This window comes from Microcebus murinus, chromosome 5, assembly GCF_040939455.1.
Source record: "Microcebus murinus isolate Inina chromosome 5, M.murinus_Inina_mat1.0, whole genome shotgun sequence".
Taxonomy (NCBI): domain Eukaryota; kingdom Metazoa; phylum Chordata; class Mammalia; order Primates; family Cheirogaleidae; genus Microcebus; species Microcebus murinus.
In genome coordinates, this window is record NC_134108.1 from 113,997,395 (window position 1) to 114,009,733 (window position 12,339).

Sequence of the window (12,339 nt, forward strand, 5' to 3'; positions counted from 1 at the left end):
CCAAGTCCCAGCTTCAGCCTGATCCTCCTGGGAACCCCGGGGTGTACGTCACACCTCCTGGTTGTCCCGCTCTGAGACAAGGAGCCGGGCTTCGCATTCCCCCAGCAGCCAGTCGTGGGCTGAGGACACCTGGGGCGTTGGGAACTCCCTGGCTTCTCCTTGGCTTAACATCTGGAGCTGCTGGGGAATCGTGCCGCCACACACACCCGAGTGCAGGTGTCTTCTGCACAGACTGCGGGCCTCGCTCTTCTGAATGCCGCTAGCTCGCCACCCACCCACGGGTGAACCTGGTCAGGGTACTTTCTCTCGGGGGCAGACTCTGATCCTGGCGGGCTACCGGTGTCTCTGTTTGCTCGTTTCTTTCTTCCATTTCGGGAAAGGCTTCCTTACTGGGTGTGGAAATCTCCTATGCCTTTCCTCGCCTATTCTGTCAGCTTTAAAATTCTCTTTCAGTTGCCACCCTCACAGATGGATTAGGAAACTCTTTCCGGTGCACTCATTAGTGAAATGACCTCAATGAAGCTGGAATCCAATATCTAATCGCCGATTTTTAGCGAGTCCACACGCCAGGGGGGTCGGGGTCCAATGCAGCCCCGGCCAGGCCCAGGCCCCTTGGACTGGGCCACAGGAGGACACAGAGGAGGGTCCCGGCCCCCACGGTCGCGTTGCCGGCAGTTCTCCAAGGGCTTGGGCGTTTTCCAGAGGTAGGAGATGGAGGGGACTGATTTCTTCAGCGCCCCACTAACCACGCCACCCCACCCATGGGACACATCCCTAGAGAGAGAGAGAGACGCCCCATACACTCGCTCCCCTCCCCCATGCGCTGTGCCCCAGCCCGGGCCCGGGGGAATAGGCGGCAGCCCACCCACAGGGTGGGGGGCGCAGCTGAAAGGGGTTGTCGGGGAGGGCGGCCCCTGCCTGGGGTCAAAGGGCGGGCGACCCGCGCGTGCCCAATCGGCGGCGGCGGCGGCGGCGGCCACGAGCTGGGGGTGGGCCAGGCGAGGAGAGGAAGGGGGCTGGAAGGTCTCCACCTTGGCGAGTCCAGCCGTGGAGGCGCATCTTGTGTGAGTGTGAGTGAGTGAGTGTGAGTGTGAGTGTGTGTGTGTGTGTGTGTGTGTGTATAGAGAGACAGCCCCCCACCCCGGCCCGCCGCTCCCTGCCCGCCCCGCCCCACCCCGCCTGTCACCCCCGTCCCTCGGAGCCCGCCGGACCCGGCCGGTGAACTCAACAGGCCCGCCCGGTGCGGGTCAGCGCCGGCGCGGGGCCTGGGGCGGGAGGAGGCGGCGGGAAAGCGCAGAGAGGCTCGGCTTCTTGAGCGGGGCAGGGGCGCCCTCCGCCGTCTAGGGCCACACCACCCTGAACGCGCCCGATCTCGTCTGGTCTCGGAAGCTAAGCAGGGTCGGGCCTGGTTAGTACTTGGATGGGAGACCGCCTGGGAATACCGGGTGCCGTAGGCTTCTTTTTTTTTTTTTTTTTTTTTTGTTTTGCCTCTTGTTCTGTCCCCTCTCTGGGAGCGAGGCGGCGGCCCGGGGCGGGGGTCACCCCCACCCTCAGCGCCCGCCGCGGTGCCTGGCGCCCCAGCCCGCACCGTGGGGCCTCCTCTTGTCCCAAGCCGCGACACCGCCGTCACGCGGCAGCATGCGTGGCTTCTGGACTGTCAGGTCTCAGACCAAAGGTCTGCTCCGTGGGAACCGACACGCTGGAGGAAACCTTGAGAGTCTGAGAGGGGAGGGAGTTCCAGAAGAAGGCCAGGATGTCATTTTGAGGGAGTATGTGACCAGAACTCGTCCCGTTGCTTTTGGGGTTCTATGGGCTACACGTAGGAATCTTTGGTGGTGGCACCTGATGTTGGGGGATCCGGAGTCACACCCAGCCCTGCCCCACAGGCCTCCTTTTACTTTTCTCTTCGGATTCATTATGTTTAAAAAGTGTCTCTTATCTCTATGATTGCATTTTCTTTTCTCTCTCTTTTCAAGCAGATGATGGGAGTCCAAGTATTAAGGTGACATGTGTTGCCCGTGCCCCCCTCCCCCCTGTGTTCTTATTCATTAACCTCTGATGTTGTTCCAGCGTATTGTGGGGGTACCAATGTTAAGGTCGGGTACGTTGCCCTCTCCCAGCCTCCCCCCTCGGGTCAGAGCCTCAAGTGCGCCCATCCCCCAGTCGGTGCGCACCCACCCCATTCCTAATGGAGGTGTATGCCCATCCCCTCCCCCCACCCGCCCGACACCCACCCGATGAAGGTGATTCCTCTGTGTCCACTTGGGTGTCCGTCGGTTCGTACCCATTTGCTGGTGAGCGCGAGCACGTGGTGCTCGTGTGTCCATTCTTGGGCTACCTGGCTTACTGGAACGGGTTCCAGCTCTGGCCAGGAGAACCACGAGAGGTGCCCTCTCACCGCTGCTCCTCCTAGCTGAATAGCACTCCGTGGTGTCCACGCGCCACATTTCATTTACGCACTCGTGGGTCGATGGGCACTCGGGTCGCTTCCAGGTCTTTGCGATTGTGACTTGTGCCCTGACTCTAACCCTAACCCTTACCCAGCCCCGTCTCCTCCTCGGCCCCTGCCTGACTGACTCCTTCCCGCCCGGCCTGTCACCTGTCACCGTCCTCTGCCCCTGCCTGACACGCTCCTCCCCGCCCGGGCCGTCACCGTCCTCGGCCCCTGCCTGACGGGGCTCCTCCGTCGCCTGGGCCTTCCAAGGGCTTGGTGTGGACGCTGGTTCCAGGACGCCCTCCCAGGAACCCGGTAGCAGGGCGGCCGCAGCGTCTCGCGCCACCCAACCGTCCGCCGGCCGGCGGCCGTCGCTAAGTGGCCTGCGGGGGACGTGCCCCACTGTGGGGCGGGCGCCCAGCCTGGTGTCTTCTCTGAGGCCCCGTGGCTGCTTTTCCCCCCCCGCAAGGGGAGAGCCGCGGAGGTGGGGACCGCCTCCTCGTGGGGACGTACACCCAGCTCTCCACGTCGGATTCCGGGGCTCTCTGTCCTGCCAGATGGCCCAGCTGGCCTGCGGGTCCTTAGAGTGGCAAAAACATCCGAAAACTGAGATTGAGGGTCCGGTGGTTGTCTGCACTTTTGTGCTGGGCACCTCAGGGAGGCCCGGGGCTGGCTGGACAACGCGGTCTGCTGGGCGGGGGGGGGGGGTTTGGAGGAGCAACTGATGCCCTTTGCACTTTGGGTAGCAAGTGTCTGAGGTGTCTCTGAGCCCTGCGCCATGTCGGGGGTGGGGGTGGGAGGTCGGGGGGGGTGGAGGAGCAGGAGGAGGAGGAGGAGGAGGAGGTGGGAAGGGCCGTGGCCTGCAGTCGTGTTCCCGGGGTGGCTTCTTCCACAGGCTGCTTGGCCTGGGCTCCCTGCACCTGGGCCTTTGGAGGACTGGCCCTGTGCTTGCCAACGCTTCCCCTGCAGGGACCCAGAGCTGGGAGGTTGCATCTCTCAGCCCTGGGTCGGGCAGAGCCCCAGCGGGCCATGCCCACAACCTCTCTCAGCACGGGTCCCCCAGAAGGCTCCTTTGGGACCAGGATTCTCTTGCGGGTGACTCTTTAAGGTCTGGCCCCTGGATGGAGGGGCACCAGGAGTAGAGGAGCAGGAAGGGGAAGGGGGTGGCCGTGCGAGGGGACACTTTCAGGCCAAGTCCCAGCTTCAGCCTGATCCTCCTGGGAACCCCGGGGTGTACGTCACACCTCCTGGTTGTCCCGCTCTGAGACAAGGAGCCGGGCTTCGCATTCCCCCAGCAGCCAGTCGTGGGCTGAGGACACCTGGGGCGTTGGGAACTCCCTGGCTTCTCCTTGGCTTAACATCTGGAGCTGCTGGGGAATCGTGCCGCCACACACACCCGAGTGCAGGTGTCTTCTGCACAGACTGCGGGCCTCGCTCTTCTGAATGCCGCTAGCTCGCCACCCACCCACGGGTGAACCTGGTCAGGGTACTTTCTCTCGGGGGCAGACTCTGATCCTGGCGGGCTACCGGTGTCTCTGTTTGCTCGTTTCTTTCTTCCATTTCGGGAAAGGCTTCCTTACTGGGTGTGGAAATCTCCTATGCCTTTCCTCGCCTATTCTGTCAGCTTTAAAATTCTCTTTCAGTTGCCACCCTCACAGATGGATTAGGAAACTCTTTCCGGTGCACTCATTAGTGAAATGACCTCAATGAAGCTGGAATCCAATATCTAATCGCCGATTTTTAGCGAGTCCACACGCCAGGGGGGTCGGGGTCCAATGCAGCCCCGGCCAGGCCCAGGCCCCTTGGACTGGGCCACAGGAGGACACAGAGGAGGGTCCCGGCCCCCACGGTCGCGTTGCCGGCAGTTCTCCAAGGGCTTGGGCGTTTTCCAGAGGTAGGAGATGGAGGGGACTGATTTCTTCAGCGCCCCACTAACCACGCCACCCCACCCATGGGACACATCCCTAGAGAGAGAGAGAGACGCCCCATACACTCGCTCCCCTCCCCCATGCGCTGTGCCCCAGCCCGGGCCCGGGGGAATAGGCGGCAGCCCACCCACAGGGTGGGGGGCGCAGCTGAAAGGGGTTGTCGGGGAGGGCGGCCCCTGCCTGGGGTCAAAGGGCGGGCGACCCGCGCGTGCCCAATCGGCGGCGGCGGCGGCGGCGGCCACGAGCTGGGGGTGGGCCAGGCGAGGAGAGGAAGGGGGCTGGAAGGTCTCCACCTTGGCGAGTCCAGCCGTGGAGGCGCATCTTGTGTGAGTGTGAGTGAGTGAGTGTGAGTGTGAGTGTGTGTGTGTGTGTGTGTGTGTGTATAGAGAGACAGCCCCCCACCCCGGCCCGCCGCTCCCTGCCCGCCCCGCCCCACCCCGCCTGTCACCCCCGTCCCTCGGAGCCCGCCGGACCCGGCCGGTGAACTCAACAGGCCCGCCCGGTGCGGGTCAGCGCCGGCGCGGGGCCTGGGGCGGGAGGAGGCGGCGGGAAAGCGCAGAGAGGCTCGGCTTCTTGAGCGGGGCAGGGGCGCCCTCCGCCGTCTAGGGCCACACCACCCTGAACGCGCCCGATCTCGTCTGGTCTCGGAAGCTAAGCAGGGTCGGGCCTGGTTAGTACTTGGATGGGAGACCGCCTGGGAATACCGGGTGCCGTAGGCTTCTTTTTTTTTTTTTTTTTTTTTGTTTTGCCTCTTGTTCTGTCCCCTCTCTGGGAGCGAGGCGGCGGCCCGGGGCGGGGGTCACCCCCACCCTCAGCGCCCGCCGCGGTGCCTGGCGCCCCAGCCCGCACCGTGGGGCCTCCTCTTGTCCCAAGCCGCGACACCGCCGTCACGCGGCAGCATGCGTGGCTTCTGGACTGTCAGGTCTCAGACCAAAGGTCTGCTCCGTGGGAACCGACACGCTGGAGGAAACCTTGAGAGTCTGAGAGGGGAGGGAGTTCCAGAAGAAGGCCAGGATGTCATTTTGAGGGAGTATGTGACCAGAACTCGTCCCGTTGCTTTTGGGGTTCTATGGGCTACACGTAGGAATCTTTGGTGGTGGCACCTGATGTTGGGGGATCCGGAGTCACACCCAGACCTGCCCCACAGGCCTCCTTTTACTTTTCTCTTCGGATTCATTATGTTTAAAAAGTGTCTCTTATCTCTATGATTGCATTTTCTTTTCTCTCTCTTTTCAAGCAGATGATGGGAGTCCAAGTATTAAGGTGACATGTGTTGCCCGTGCCCCCCTCCCCCCTGTGTTCTTATTCATTAACCTCTGATGTTGTTCCAGCGTATTGTGGGGGTACCAATGTTAAGGTCGGGTACGTTGCCCTCTCCCAGCCTCCCCCCTCGGGTCAGAGCCTCAAGTGCGCCCATCCCCCAGTCGGTGCGCACCCACCCCATTCCTAATGGAGGTGTATGCCCATCCCCTCCCCCCACCCGCCCGACACCCACCCGATGAAGGTGATTCCTCTGTGTCCACTTGGGTGTCCGTCGGTTCGTACCCATTTGCTGGTGAGCGCGAGCACGTGGTGCTCGTGTGTCCATTCTTGGGCTACCTGGCTTACTGGAACGGGTTCCAGCTCTGGCCAGGAGAACCACGAGAGGTGCCCTCTCACCGCTGCTCCTCCTAGCTGAATAGCACTCCGTGGTGTCCACGCGCCACATTTCATTTACGCACTCGTGGGTCGATGGGCACTCGGGTCGCTTCCAGGTCTTTGCGATTGTGACTTGTGCCCTGACTCTAACCCTAACCCTTACCCAGCCCCGTCTCCTCCTCGGCCCCTGCCTGACTGACTCCTTCCCGCCCGGCCTGTCACCTGTCACCGTCCTCTGCCCCTGCCTGACACGCTCCTCCCCGCCCGGGCCGTCACCGTCCTCGGCCCCTGCCTGACGGGGCTCCTCCGTCGCCTGGGCCTTCCAAGGGCTTGGTGTGGACGCTGGTTCCAGGACGCCCTCCCAGGAACCCGGTAGCAGGGCGGCCGCAGCGTCTCGCGCCACCCAACCGTCCGCCGGCCGGCGGCCGTCGCTAAGTGGCCTGCGGGGGACGTGCCCCCACTGTGGGGCGGGCGCCCAGCCTGGTGTCTTCTCTGAGGCCCCGTGGCTGCTTTTCCCCCCCCGCAAGGGGAGAGCCGCGGAGGTGGGGACCGCCTCCTCGTGGGGACGTACACCCAGCTCTCCACGTCGGATTCCGGGGCTCTCTGTCCTGCCAGATGGCCCAGCTGGCCTGCGGGTCCTTAGAGTGGCAAAAACATCCGAAAACTGAGATTGAGGGTCCGGTGGTTGTCTGCACTTTTGTGCTGGGCACCTCAGGGAGGCCCGGGGCTGGCTGGACAACGCGGTCTGCTGGGCGGGGGGCGGGGGTTTGGAGGAGCAACTGATGCCCTTTGCACTTTGGGTAGCAAGTGTCTGAGGTGTCTCTGAGCCCTGCGCCATGTCGGGGGTGGGGGTGGGAGGTCGGGGGGGGGTGGAGGAGCAGGAGGAGGAGGAGGAGGAGGAGGTGGGAAGGGCCGTGGCCTGCAGTCGTGTTCCCGGGGTGGCTTCTTCCACAGGCTGCTTGGCCTGGGCTCCCTGCACCTGGGCCTTTGGAGGACTGGCCCTGTGCTTGCCAACGCTTCCCCTGCAGGGACCCAGAGCTGGGAGGTTGCATCTCTCAGCCCTGGGTCGGGCAGAGCCCCAGCGGGCCATGCCCACAACCTCTCTCAGCACGGGTCCCCCAGAAGGCTCCTTTGGGACCAGGATTCTCTTGCGGGTGACTCTTTAAGGTCTGGCCCCTGGATGGAGGGGCACCAGGAGTAGAGGAGCAGGAAGGGGAAGGGGGTGGCCGTGCGAGGGGACACTTTCAGGCCAAGTCCCAGCTTCAGCCTGATCCTCCTGGGAACCCCGGGGTGTACGTCACACCTCCTGGTTGTCCCGCTCTGAGACAAGGAGCCGGGCTTCGCATTCCCCCAGCAGCCAGTCGTGGGCTGAGGACACCTGGGGCGTTGGGAACTCCCTGGCTTCTCCTTGGCTTAACATCTGGAGCTGCTGGGGAATCGTGCCGCCACACACACCCGAGTGCAGGTGTCTTCTGCACAGACTGCGGGCCTCGCTCTTCTGAATGCCGCTAGCTCGCCACCCACCCACGGGTGAACCTGGTCAGGGTACTTTCTCTCGGGGGCAGACTCTGATCCTGGCGGGCTACCGGTGTCTCTGTTTGCTCGTTTCTTTCTTCCATTTCGGGAAAGGCTTCCTTACTGGGTGTGGAAATCTCCTATGCCTTTCCTCGCCTATTCTGTCAGCTTTAAAATTCTCTTTCAGTTGCCACCCTCACAGATGGATTAGGAAACTCTTTCCGGTGCACTCATTAGTGAAATGACCTCAATGAAGCTGGAATCCAATATCTAATCGCCGATTTTTAGCGAGTCCACACGCCAGGGGGGTCGGGGTCCAATGCAGCCCCGGCCAGGCCCAGGCCCCTTGGACTGGGCCACAGGAGGACACAGAGGAGGGTCCCGGCCCCCACGGTCGCGTTGCCGGCAGTTCTCCAAGGGCTTGGGCGTTTTCCAGAGGTAGGAGATGGAGGGGACTGATTTCTTCAGCGCCCCACTAACCACGCCACCCCACCCATGGGACACATCCCTAGAGAGAGAGAGAGACGCCCCATACACTCGCTCCCCTCCCCCATGCGCTGTGCCCCAGCCCGGGCCCGGGGGAATAGGCGGCAGCCCACCCACAGGGTGGGGGGCGCAGCTGAAAGGGGTTGTCGGGGAGGGCGGCCCCTGCCTGGGGTCAAAGGGCGGGCGACCCGCGCGTGCCCAATCGGCGGCGGCGGCGGCGGCGGCCACGAGCTGGGGGTGGGCCAGGCGAGGAGAGGAAGGGGGCTGGAAGGTCTCCACCTTGGCGAGTCCAGCCGTGGAGGCGCATCTTGTGTGAGTGTGAGTGAGTGAGTGTGAGTGTGAGTGTGTGTGTGTGTGTGTGTGTGTGTATAGAGAGACAGCCCCCCACCCCGGCCCGCCGCTCCCTGCCCGCCCCGCCCCACCCCGCCTGTCACCCCCGTCCCTCGGAGCCCGCCGGACCCGGCCGGTGAACTCAACAGGCCCGCCCGGTGCGGGTCAGCGCCGGCGCGGGGCCTGGGGCGGGAGGAGGCGGCGGGAAAGCGCAGAGAGGCTCGGCTTCTTGAGCGGGGCAGGGGCGCCCTCCGCCGTCTAGGGCCACACCACCCTGAACGCGCCCGATCTCGTCTGGTCTCGGAAGCTAAGCAGGGTCGGGCCTGGTTAGTACTTGGATGGGAGACCGCCTGGGAATACCGGGTGCCGTAGGCTTCTTTTTTTTTTTTTTTTTTTTTTGTTTTGCCTCTTGTTCTGTCCCCTCTCTGGGAGCGAGGCGGCGGCCCGGGGCGGGGGTCACCCCCACCCTCAGCGCCCGCCGCGGTGCCTGGCGCCCCAGCCCGCACCGTGGGGCCTCCTCTTGTCCCAAGCCGCGACACCGCCGTCACGCGGCAGCATGCGTGGCTTCTGGACTGTCAGGTCTCAGACCAAAGGTCTGCTCCGTGGGAACCGACACGCTGGAGGAAACCTTGAGAGTCTGAGAGGGGAGGGAGTTCCAGAAGAAGGCCAGGATGTCATTTTGAGGGAGTATGTGACCAGAACTCGTCCCGTTGCTTTTGGGGTTCTATGGGCTACACGTAGGAATCTTTGGTGGTGGCACCTGATGTTGGGGGATCCGGAGTCACACCCAGCCCTGCCCCACAGGCCTCCTTTTACTTTTCTCTTCGGATTCATTATGTTTAAAAAGTGTCTCTTATCTCTATGATTGCATTTTCTTTTCTCTCTCTTTTCAAGCAGATGATGGGAGTCCAAGTATTAAGGTGACATGTGTTGCCCGTGCCCCCCTCCCCCCTGTGTTCTTATTCATTAACCTCTGATGTTGTTCCAGCGTATTGTGGGGGTACCAATGTTAAGGTCGGGTACGTTGCCCTCTCCCAGCCTCCCCCCTCGGGTCAGAGCCTCAAGTGCGCCCATCCCCCAGTCGGTGCGCACCCACCCCATTCCTAATGGAGGTGTATGCCCATCCCCTCCCCCCACCCGCCCGACACCCACCCGATGAAGGTGATTCCTCTGTGTCCACTTGGGTGTCCGTCGGTTCGTACCCATTTGCTGGTGAGCGCGAGCACGTGGTGCTCGTGTGTCCATTCTTGGGCTACCTGGCTTACTGGAACGGGTTCCAGCTCTGGCCAGGAGAACCACGAGAGGTGCCCTCTCACCGCTGCTCCTCCTAGCTGAATAGCACTCCGTGGTGTCCACGCGCCACATTTCATTTACGCACTCGTGGGTCGATGGGCACTCGGGTCGCTTCCAGGTCTTTGCGATTGTGACTTGTGCCCTGACTCTAACCCTAACCCTTACCCAGCCCCGTCTCCTCCTCGGCCCCTGCCTGACTGACTCCTTCCCGCCCGGCCTGTCACCTGTCACCGTCCTCTGCCCCTGCCTGACACGCTCCTCCCCGCCCGGGCCGTCACCGTCCTCGGCCCCTGCCTGACGGGGCTCCTCCGTCGCCTGGGCCTTCCAAGGGCTTGGTGTGGACGCTGGTTCCAGGACGCCCTCCCAGGAACCCGGTAGCAGGGCGGCCGCAGCGTCTCGCGCCACCCAACCGTCCGCCGGCCGGCGGCCGTCGCTAAGTGGCCTGCGGGGGACGTGCCCCCACTGTGGGGCGGGCGCCCAGCCTGGTGTCTTCTCTGAGGCCCCGTGGCTGCTTTTCCCCCCCCGCAAGGGGAGAGCCGCGGAGGTGGGGACCGCCTCCTCGTGGGGACGTACACCCAGCTCTCCACGTCGGATTCCGGGGCTCTCTGTCCTGCCAGATGGCCCAGCTGGCCTGCGGGTCCTTAGAGTGGCAAAAACATCCGAAAACTGAGATTGAGGGTCCGGTGGTTGTCTGCACTTTTGTGCTGGGCACCTCAGGGAGGCCCGGGGCTGGCTGGACAACGCGGTCTGCTGGGCGGGGGGCGGGGGTTTGGAGGAGCAACTGATGCCCTTTGCACTTTGGGTAGCAAGTGTCTGAGGTGTCTCTGAGCCCTGCGCCATGTCGGGGGTGGGGGTGGGAGGTCGGGGGGGGGGTGGAGGAGCAGGAGGAGGAGGAGGAGGAGGAGGTGGGAAGGGCCGTGGCCTGCAGTCGTGTTCCCGGGGTGGCTTCTTCCACAGGCTGCTTGGCCTGGGCTCCCTGCACCTGGGCCTTTGGAGGACTGGCCCTGTGCTTGCCAACGCTTCCCCTGCAGGGACCCAGAGCTGGGAGGTTGCATCTCTCAGCCCTGGGTCGGGCAGAGCCCCAGCGGGCCATGCCCACAACCTCTCTCAGCACGGGTCCCCCAGAAGGCTCCTTTGGGACCAGGATTCTCTTGCGGGTGACTCTTTAAGGTCTGGCCCCTGGATGGAGGGGCACCAGGAGTAGAGGAGCAGGAAGGGGAAGGGGGTGGCCGTGCGAGGGGACACTTTCAGGCCAAGTCCCAGCTTCAGCCTGATCCTCCTGGGAACCCCGGGGTGTACGTCACACCTCCTGGTTGTCCCGCTCTGAGACAAGGAGCCGGGCTTCGCATTCCCCCAGCAGCCAGTCGTGGGCTGAGGACACCTGGGGCGTTGGGAACTCCCTGGCTTCTCCTTGGCTTAACATCTGGAGCTGCTGGGGAATCGTGCCGCCACACACACCCGAGTGCAGGTGTCTTCTGCACAGACTGCGGGCCTCGCTCTTCTGAATGCCGCTAGCTCGCCACCCACCCACGGGTGAACCTGGTCAGGGTACTTTCTCTCGGGGGCAGACTCTGATCCTGGCGGGCTACCGGTGTCTCTGTTTGCTCGTTTCTTTCTTCCATTTCGGGAAAGGCTTCCTTACTGGGTGTGGAAATCTCCTATGCCTTTCCTCGCCTATTCTGTCAGCTTTAAAATTCTCTTTCAGTTGCCACCCTCACAGATGGATTAGGAAACTCTTTCCGGTGCACTCATTAGTGAAATGACCTCAATGAAGCTGGAATCCAATATCTAATCGCCGATTTTTAGCGAGTCCACACGCCAGGGGGGTCGGGGTCCAATGCAGCCCCGGCCAGGCCCAGGCCCCTTGGACTGGGCCACAGGAGGACACAGAGGAGGGTCCCGGCCCCCACGGTCGCGTTGCCGGCAGTTCTCCAAGGGCTTGGGCGTTTTCCAGAGGTAGGAGATGGAGGGGACTGATTTCTTCAGCGCCCCACTAACCACGCCACCCCACCCATGGGACACATCCCTAGAGAGAGAGAGAGACGCCCCATACACTCGCTCCCCTCCCCCATGCGCTGTGCCCCAGCCCGGGCCCGGGGGAATAGGCGGCAGCCCACCCACAGGGTGGGGGGCGCAGCTGAAAGGGGTTGTCGGGGAGGGCGGCCCCTGCCTGGGGTCAAAGGGCGGGCGACCCGCGCGTGCCCAATCGGCGGCGGCGGCGGCGGCGGCCACGAGCTGGGGGTGGGCCAGGCGAGGAGAGGAAGGGGGCTGGAAGGTCTCCACCTTGGCGAGTCCAGCCGTGGAGGCGCATCTTGTGTGAGTGTGAGTGAGTGAGTGTGAGTGTGAGTGTGTGTGTGTGTGTGTGTGTGTGTATAGAGAGACAGCCCCCCACCCCGGCCCGCCGCTCCCTGCCCGCCCCGCCCCACCCCGCCTGTCACCCCCGTCCCTCGGAGCCCGCCGGACCCGGCCGGTGAACTCAACAGGCCCGCCCGGTGCGGGTCAGCGCCGGCGCGGGGCCTGGGGCGGGAGGAGGCGGCGGGAAAGCGCAGAGAGGCTCGGCTTCTTGAGCGGGGCAGGGGCGCCCTCCGCCGTCTAGGGCCACACCACCCTGAACGCGCCCGATCTCGTCTGGTCTCGGAAGCTAAGCAGGGTCGGGCCTGGTTAGTACTTGGATGGGAGACCGCCTGGGAATACCGGGTGCCGTAGGCTTCTTTT

General features: G+C 63.8%; 4 non-coding genes across 4 annotated transcripts; all 4 read left to right on the forward strand.

Moving 5' to 3' along the window:
- The first annotated feature begins 1,338 nt into the window (after positions 1-1,338).
- Positions 1,339-1,457, forward strand: LOC142871343 (5S ribosomal RNA). The gene has a single exon (XR_012919586.1). It is a non-coding gene; the product is annotated as a 5S ribosomal RNA (ribosomal RNA).
- Positions 1,458-4,962: 3,505 nt separating this feature from the next.
- LOC142871036 (5S ribosomal RNA) lies at positions 4,963-5,081 on the forward strand. The gene has a single exon (XR_012919382.1). It is a non-coding gene; the product is annotated as a 5S ribosomal RNA (ribosomal RNA).
- A 3,506-nt stretch (positions 5,082-8,587) lies between these two features.
- On the forward strand, positions 8,588-8,706 carry LOC142871047 (5S ribosomal RNA). The gene has a single exon (XR_012919393.1). It is a non-coding gene; the product is annotated as a 5S ribosomal RNA (ribosomal RNA).
- Positions 8,707-12,214: 3,508 nt separating this feature from the next.
- Positions 12,215-12,333, forward strand: LOC142871058 (5S ribosomal RNA). Its single transcript, XR_012919404.1, has one exon. It is a non-coding gene; the product is annotated as a 5S ribosomal RNA (ribosomal RNA).
- The last annotated feature ends 6 nt before the right edge of the window (positions 12,334-12,339 follow it).